The following is a 7,762-nucleotide window of genomic DNA, read 5'->3' as shown; positions in this document are numbered from 1 at the left end:
TCTGATCCTCGAAACTCAAGTTATATTTCTATGATATACTAGAATTAGTCCATGAGAGTAGATCGTGGAAAATCGCATCATATAATGCATGAAATCGCTCCAAGAAAGCTCCTAATAAATACTCACTACAGAGGCTCCCAACCATGTACCACATGCAATGTCAATAGCAATGAACATATAAATAACTAGGTCACTCGGTAGAGCACATAACTCCACCACGCAATGCCTGATCGATGAGAACTTATCGGACCCATTACATTTTTGAACTATCGAAAGGCATTTGGAAGAGCGCATACCTCCACCACGTAATGCCTCATCCACGAGAACATATCGGGCCCAATACAATTTTGAAATATCATGCGATACATTACGATATCGTTTTTGGCCATTTTTGGTATCTCTCAATGGTGAAGAATCAGTTTAAAAATTAAATAAGTTTCGTGTCCAGATCTGGATTCGGATCTTCACCAAAATCGAATAAATTCGTCCTTGCGACAAACCCAACTTTTCCACCACGTTTCATCCGAATCCGTCCACAACTTTTTGAGATATCGTGTTATATATCGTTTTTGGCCCTATCTCTCAATGGTGAAGAATCATTTTTAAAATTCTAGTCGTCGGATCCGGATCCGGATCTTCACCAAAATTTCATCAGTTCATCAGTCAGAGTCTGTGGTGACGATAAAGCCCTAAACGAGGCAATTGAGGATGATAATTACAAACTACCAAATACTTAGGATTTGTTGGCCAACATAACACAGAATGTCACCCAGCCTAAAGTATATTCAAACTTGATTTAACGGGAGATTCCTCGAAACTTTTAATCAATTATTCCTTGACGAAGATTCCTCTAAACGACTAGCGCTAAACACACAGAAAGGTCTTCTAGCTCCAAAAAGGCTCAGTTTTGGTATAAAAACAGCACTATCTCAGTTTCAAGCAACCACGGACAAAATTCTGTTCGGAATAGAAAATGCCCATTGCTATATAATATGGATGACATGGTGGTAGCCACTGAAACTGTAGATCAGCAGGTGTTAAAAAAGATGTTACAAACATTGAAGAAGCATAATGTGCAACTAAATTGTGTAAAATGTCAATTTTTTTTAAGGCACAACTTGAATATCTGGGTCACAGTTTGTGTCAAGGGGATTCGCCCATGACAAAACAAGGTAGAAGCAATTCAAAAAGCAGAGAAACCAACAAATGTATCCGAATTAAAATCTCTGTTGGGGATAGTAAACTACGATGGAAAATCCATTCCCTCAAACCTGACACCCCTCTATGACCTATTGAACCATTCCACGAAGTGGATGTGGTCTCAGCAATATGAACAAGTGTTCGAGTATGCAAAAACCGTCCTCATGGTGGAAAAAGTAAGTACATTACTATCCTACGAAACCGCCAGTGTTAAGTGTAGATGCGAGGCCAAAGGGGTTAGGGGCTTGTCTCAGCCATACAATCGTGGACAGGACTGAACGCTCAATCGCCTACACTTCGCGTCCCCTAAGTGCAGCAGAAAAAATTCTGCACAAATTGAAAGAGTGATTAGCAATAGTGAATGGATGAAGAAGTTTCATTTGTATTTGTGTGGCCGAAAGTTCAAATTGTTCTCGGATCACTTGAAGCCACTGGCGTGGATATTTGGTCCAAAGGTAAGGATACCTCCAATAGCAACAGCTAGATTGCAACAGTGGGTATTGTTGTTAAGTGGGTACACCAATGACATTGAATACCGTACGTCTCGACAAAACGCAAATGCCGACATGTTAAGTAGATTTCCAGTCGACACTCCAAATGCGGCAGATCCTGAAGAAAGCTTTGTTTTCAAAACAATGACAGACTCATTACTGGTGAATGCAAAGCAAATTGCAGTGTACGGGGAAAGATACAGTACGAGTGAAAGGGTAAGAATATACTTTATCAGGATGGCCGAGTTATTGTACGTATAACACGTTACAACCGTACTTCACGTATTGAGACGAGTTGTCGGTCGATGACGGATGTTTATTGTGGGGACGATGGGTCATAGTTTCTACGCCGTTACAAACGCGTATGCTCGGTGAACTCCGCGAAAGTCACCCAGGAGTATGTCGAATGAAAACCTTGGCGAGGTCGTTTGTTTGGTGGCCAGGGCTAGATAGGTCCATCGAAGAATGGGTCAGATCATGGAGCAAATGCACGGACGCCCAATTGGCACCAAAAGTTGTTCCTCTTTTATTATGGCCTTGGGTTAAAGAACCGTGGCAGATAATTGATGTGGACTATGCAGAGGTCAGAAGTCAAAATTTTCTGGTGGTTGTGGACAGCTACTCTAAATGGCTCGAAACCCTCCCTGTGTCCAGCACCACCGCTGTTGGTTTGATCACGGTCCTACAATCATTATTTGCAAGATACCGGTTGGCCACACAATTGGTCTCAGATAATGGACCACAATTTATTGCGGATTAACTTGTTACATTTTTGAAATCCAATGGTATTGAACATACCTTATGCCCTCCATACCACCCCTCTTCAAATGGATTGGCCGAAAAGAATGCACAGGCATTCAAGAGAATGTTCAAGAAATCAGATAATTCATTGTCATTACAACACAGAGTAGCAAAAGTACTCCTGAATTATAGGAACACACCACACGCTATAACTGGGATAACACCCACAGAACTGTTCCTAAATCGCACTACAAAAACTCAACTTTCGTTCGTGAAACCGTGTCTACAACGAAAAGTGAAAAAGAAGCAGATAGCTTCAAAATTTCAACAGGACGGATTTCACCCGAGCGTTCGTCGATATGACATGTATCAGCCGGTACGTGTTAGGAATTTAAGGGGAGGAAAAGAGAAGTGGACACCTGGTACAATCGTATCCATTAAAGGTCCTAAAACGTACCGAGTCAGGAGACCGGGAAATAACCGCCGATATGTACACACAGATCATTTGATCACAGATGACTCTCGAGAGCAAACACCAAAGCCGCGAGAGAGAGATTACTTACCTGAGGGAGAACTAAGATGAGACATCCCTTCGATTAGTCTTCCTGTTAGTTTAGAACCTCCAGAGGAGTTGGTAAATCCAATACCAGAACCAGGAGATTAAAAAAAAACCTGTTGTTGATGAGACACCAGCAGTTTCACCCTCACCAGTAGGCAGTAAGGAGGTAACCATAACACCAACGCCTGTCACAAGGTCCACCAGAGTGTCTAAACTTCCATCCAGGTTAGATCTGTAGTGCTTCAACTCGAATTGCACAACAGTGAGTTAGGGAGTTTTTGTGAGTGAAGAAAGTGCTGATGGTTTAAGTACACTTGCAGATTACCCATCTCATGGACTGGTGGCAGAGACAGTGGTGGTGGTCTGTTCTATGGCAGGCACGTGATAGCATTGGACCAATCATATTAGGTTATGTACCTCGGTTTGCTTAGCGAATACTCGGCAGCCTTGGCTTCACGTTTTTAACCCCCATAATTTTTGCTCATTCATTTGACCCTCATAGGAGGGAGGAGTGCAGTGTTGAGCTGACACTGACATCATGACATCATGACATAGCGCCGTAGCGGCATAATAAACGGGTGCTGCGAAGGCGTCGTTCCACGGAATCTGTGTTCTTCACTCGGGCCTGCTCCTTTCCTGAAATATGGACGTGAAGGCGTTTGTTCAGTATATAACATAACCAATCAGCTCTCACCTCATGAAATATGCCAGGTGGCTAGGATTATCAAATAAACAGCTCCTCCTTTGATGTTCTAGCCAAAGAAAGCTGCATAAAGCAGCCAAGCTGTAGAGGAACTGAGATAGGGTTTGAAAGAGCAATATATACATAGAATAGGAGAATCACCCGCTCTCGACGGGAGCAACTGTGGGAGGTCACGTTGTTGTCTTTATGATTACTAATACCACAGCAGAGTACCCACCACCTTATTGGCGATCTTGTTTGAAGCATGCAACAACACGTTTTTCTGACGAATCCCTTTATTTGGGCAGTGTATCGGCAACAGACCACTGCCTCAATCACTCCCGAAAATGAAATTTACCTGGGTTCATGTTATGAAGCAAAAACATGTGCACTGCTTGTGTGCACATATAATACATTTTGCTTGTAACAGTCATTGCAATGTCTCAAATTCTGGTCAGCAAAAATTGAGTTGTCAGGGACACATCACTGTGTCCGGCAGACAGGAAGTAACAGCGTTTGAAAGTGCCAAAATGTGCTGTGGCTTTGTGCAGCATGTTTCTCCCGCTGGAGGGAAAGGAGTGGCCTCACTAATGGACGGTGCTTGTGACGCTAAAGGATAGGGGGCAAGCCGCCGCCTGTAACAAGGGTGGTGCTTGTGACACACAGAGAGGAACTGAGCGTTTTGGTTCGCGGGCGCCAGCAGTGACCACTTTTTTAACCTCTGCCATCGAAGATCGGAGGTTACTGTTTTCACCCCTTTCTGTTTGTTTGTTTGTTTGTTTGTTTGTTTGTGAACAGTATTACGGAAAAACTCCTCGACGGATTTCCACAAAACTTGGTGGGGGGATTCGGTATGGTCCAAGGATCATGCCATTGGATTTTGGACTTGGTCCAAAATCCAATATGGCCGCTATGGCGGCCATTTTGAAAAAAAAATTTGAATTTTTTTTTTTTTTTGCATTTCTACATGTTTTAAGTGATTTCCAAACCCCCCCACCCTGAAAAAAAAATTGTTAGAGAAAATTATTTATTTTTTTGCATTTCTACATGTTTTAAGTGATTTCCAACCCCCCCCCTGGAAAAAAATTGTTAGAGAAAAAAAATTTTACAACTTTTTTTTCAACAAAATTTCGATTTTTTTTTTTTCATTTCTACATGTTATAAGTGATTTCCAACAAAAAACATGCCAAAATTATAATTGCAGCTGATTTTGGAACTTCAGGTGGATATACCCACGTAAAATCAATTTCTGTCTCAAGGAATCTAGTAATGACGAATGAATTGAATATGTAAAAGTTAAAAGTAAAAGGGAAAGTTGCAAACTATAACTCTGTGAGCACTGTTGATGTCAAATTGAATGAATAGGATATCAGGTTCACTTGAGTGACCTAGCAGTATTGGCGGCAGAGGTTTTGCACTCCACCGAGTGCTCCCCCTCTCGTTGTTGTGTCTGTGTTTCTGTGTGTCTGTGTGTCTGTCTGTCTGTCTTTCTGTTTGTGACTCTCCAGAGCATAGATCTGTGACGTTTGATGCGATATTGATGAAACTTGGACACAAGCTAGATATCATGGTCTCGTTGTGTCTTTTTGTATGAGGGGCGTCCCACGCCCCTTGTGGGCGGAGCCACGCCCACTTGAATATTTATATTTTTTCTCGATTTTTTCTTTCTCGCAATTTCATTTCCTAGAAGCTGTGTGTAATGTCCATAAGTACAACATATAAAAAATCCGATTTGATTTGGTCAATTTTGACGGAAGAGATAGGTTTTTATGCTCGGGCTTCCTCAAAAGCTTCCACTAACTCAATTGTACCCATCGTGGCATCGATATATTAATACTGAAGGACCAATTTTGTGCTCCTCCTAGCAGTCGCGTCACGTTTTTCTCGGTACTGTGACCTGGACTGAAAGAAACTTCGTACCTGTAAGAGTGCATCGCACATAGTGGCAATAGTCAAACTTCAACTCTGAAGCAGAATAAACACTTTTCGTTGAGATGGGGCGGGTAGTGAAGAGGCGGGGGGGAAGGTAAGCAAATTTTTGGGCGGGGGTAAGCAAATTGCAAGCGGGAGACGGGGGGGGAATGGGGTGGGGGTGAGTGGGCGGGGGCTGGGGTGAATTAGGCGGGGTTGAGTGTGAGGGGGTGGACAGGGGCGGGGGCAAGTGGGGTGGGGAATCAACAGACGGGGGACAGGGAGTGAAGAGGCGGGGGCTGGGCCGGGGTAATTAAATTTTTGGGCGGAGGTAAGCAAATTGAAGGTGGGAGTGGGAGGCGGGGGGAATGGGGGCAGGGGCGGGGGATGAGTAAGCAGGGGCAAGCACGCCCTGTCCAGTCCATGTCCCTCGGGTGTGGGTGAGCTGGTGAGGGTGGTTGAATGAACGGAATCCATCTGTGATGGGGTTTCGGCTAGTTGTTCAATAATGCCCGCGAACCATCGTCGCCTCCCGGCTAGTTATTTAAGATACCACCCCCTGGGTGGGTCGAGTTTGCGCATCACTTGCTGAAAATAGTACAGTCTGTGTTTTGCAAGAAGACTACAAATGTGTGGAAAGCATCTGAAAAGGTCCAAGTGGTCTCAAGCTCTGACTCGTCAAGGGTCCAAGCTCGTGAATCTGTCTGGATGGTGTAAGTGGTCCAAATGGTGTTCAGGTCTGAGGGGTCTTCAGGGACCGAAGGGTGAAGGATCTAAAAGTGTCTAAAGTGTTGAAAGGATCTTAAAGACAAAAGGGGTCTTGAAGGTAAAAGGGGTCTAAGGGATCTTAGGGGTCTTTTGGGCCCTGGGGGTCTTTTGTGTCCTCCAGGTCTTTAGGGTCTTCTGGGTTTTTAATGATCTTCAGGGTCTTAGAGGTCTTCGGGGTAATTAAACAGCTTGTAATTCATCGACATATAGTCATACAGCTTCACGGGCGGACGGATAGCTTCACGGACAGACCATCTTTTTTAGTTTTAGCTCACCTGGAATTTAGTCCGGTGAGCTTATGTGATCGAGCAGTGTCCATAGGTGAGTTAGTGAGCGAGCGAATCAGTAAGTGAGTGAGTCTGTAAACACTTCAGTCATTATCGCTTGAACCAAACACACTATTTTGATGAAACTTGGCCACAAGCTTCAAATGTGATGCCAAACGAAGGTGGATTGACCACATCGATGGGGGTCTCCCGAGGTGGGGGGGTAGGAGTGTTTCACCCCACAAAATAGGTATTTGTTGTATTCTCCACAACTACACTCATGATTTAGGGCAGGTGTGGGGAACCTCCGGCCTCCGGGCCGTATACGGCTCACGAGACCGTTTGATCCGGCCCGCGAGGCAATTCGTAATATGGAATAGGCAAAGCCTAGACGCGAACGTAGAATTCTTCTTACATTCGCTTCTTAAGTATATCAAACGAGCTGAAACCCCGCCACGTGACGGATTCAATAAAGGAACATTTGCGCAATTCCCTCCCAAGAAAGCGACCTTGGAGAGATTCTTTTGAACAATCCCCTTGTCACCGTTTGATAAATCAATGTTTTTGTAGCATAAAGCAGTGTTTAACGACATTCGCTTTTTGTCTTATCTATCCAGTCGGTAGCTGAAAATAGGTTCTCCGCTTAATAAATCCAGCCGGTTAATAAATCCAAACGGCGTGGTCCCATGGTGGATTTATAAAGCGGTGTCTACTGTACAATGTTTCTTGTTACATTTTTTGTGTCAAATTCACATTCTGAGGTAGTCAGCATGTGCAGAAGAGGGTTTTACATTGCAGACGCTATTTTCGAGGAGTGGAATTACACCTCTCGGCGGTAACGGTCTGTCGACGACAGACGTAATGACGTCACCGAATGACCGATGATGTCATGACGTCCTGACGCCTCTCAGCGGTGACGTCACACATCGCCATGTAAACGAATGTAAAACGAAAAGTGTTTATTCTGCTTCAGATTTGAAAGTTGACTGTTGCCACTATGTGCGATGCACTCTTACAGGTACGAAGTTTCTTTCATTCCAGGTCACAGTAGCGAGAAAAACATGACGCGACCGCTAGGAGGAGCACAAAATTGTTTCTTCAGCGTTAATATATAGATTAAAGTCTTTTTGCTATGAAAAAATTA

The sequence above is a fragment of the Eptatretus burgeri genome, chromosome 10 (genome assembly GCF_056783735.1).
Source record: "Eptatretus burgeri isolate ZD-2024b chromosome 10, Ebu_testis_v1, whole genome shotgun sequence".
NCBI classification, from domain to species: domain Eukaryota; kingdom Metazoa; phylum Chordata; class Myxini; order Myxiniformes; family Myxinidae; genus Eptatretus; species Eptatretus burgeri.
Note: the sequence above shows the minus strand (reverse complement) of the source record.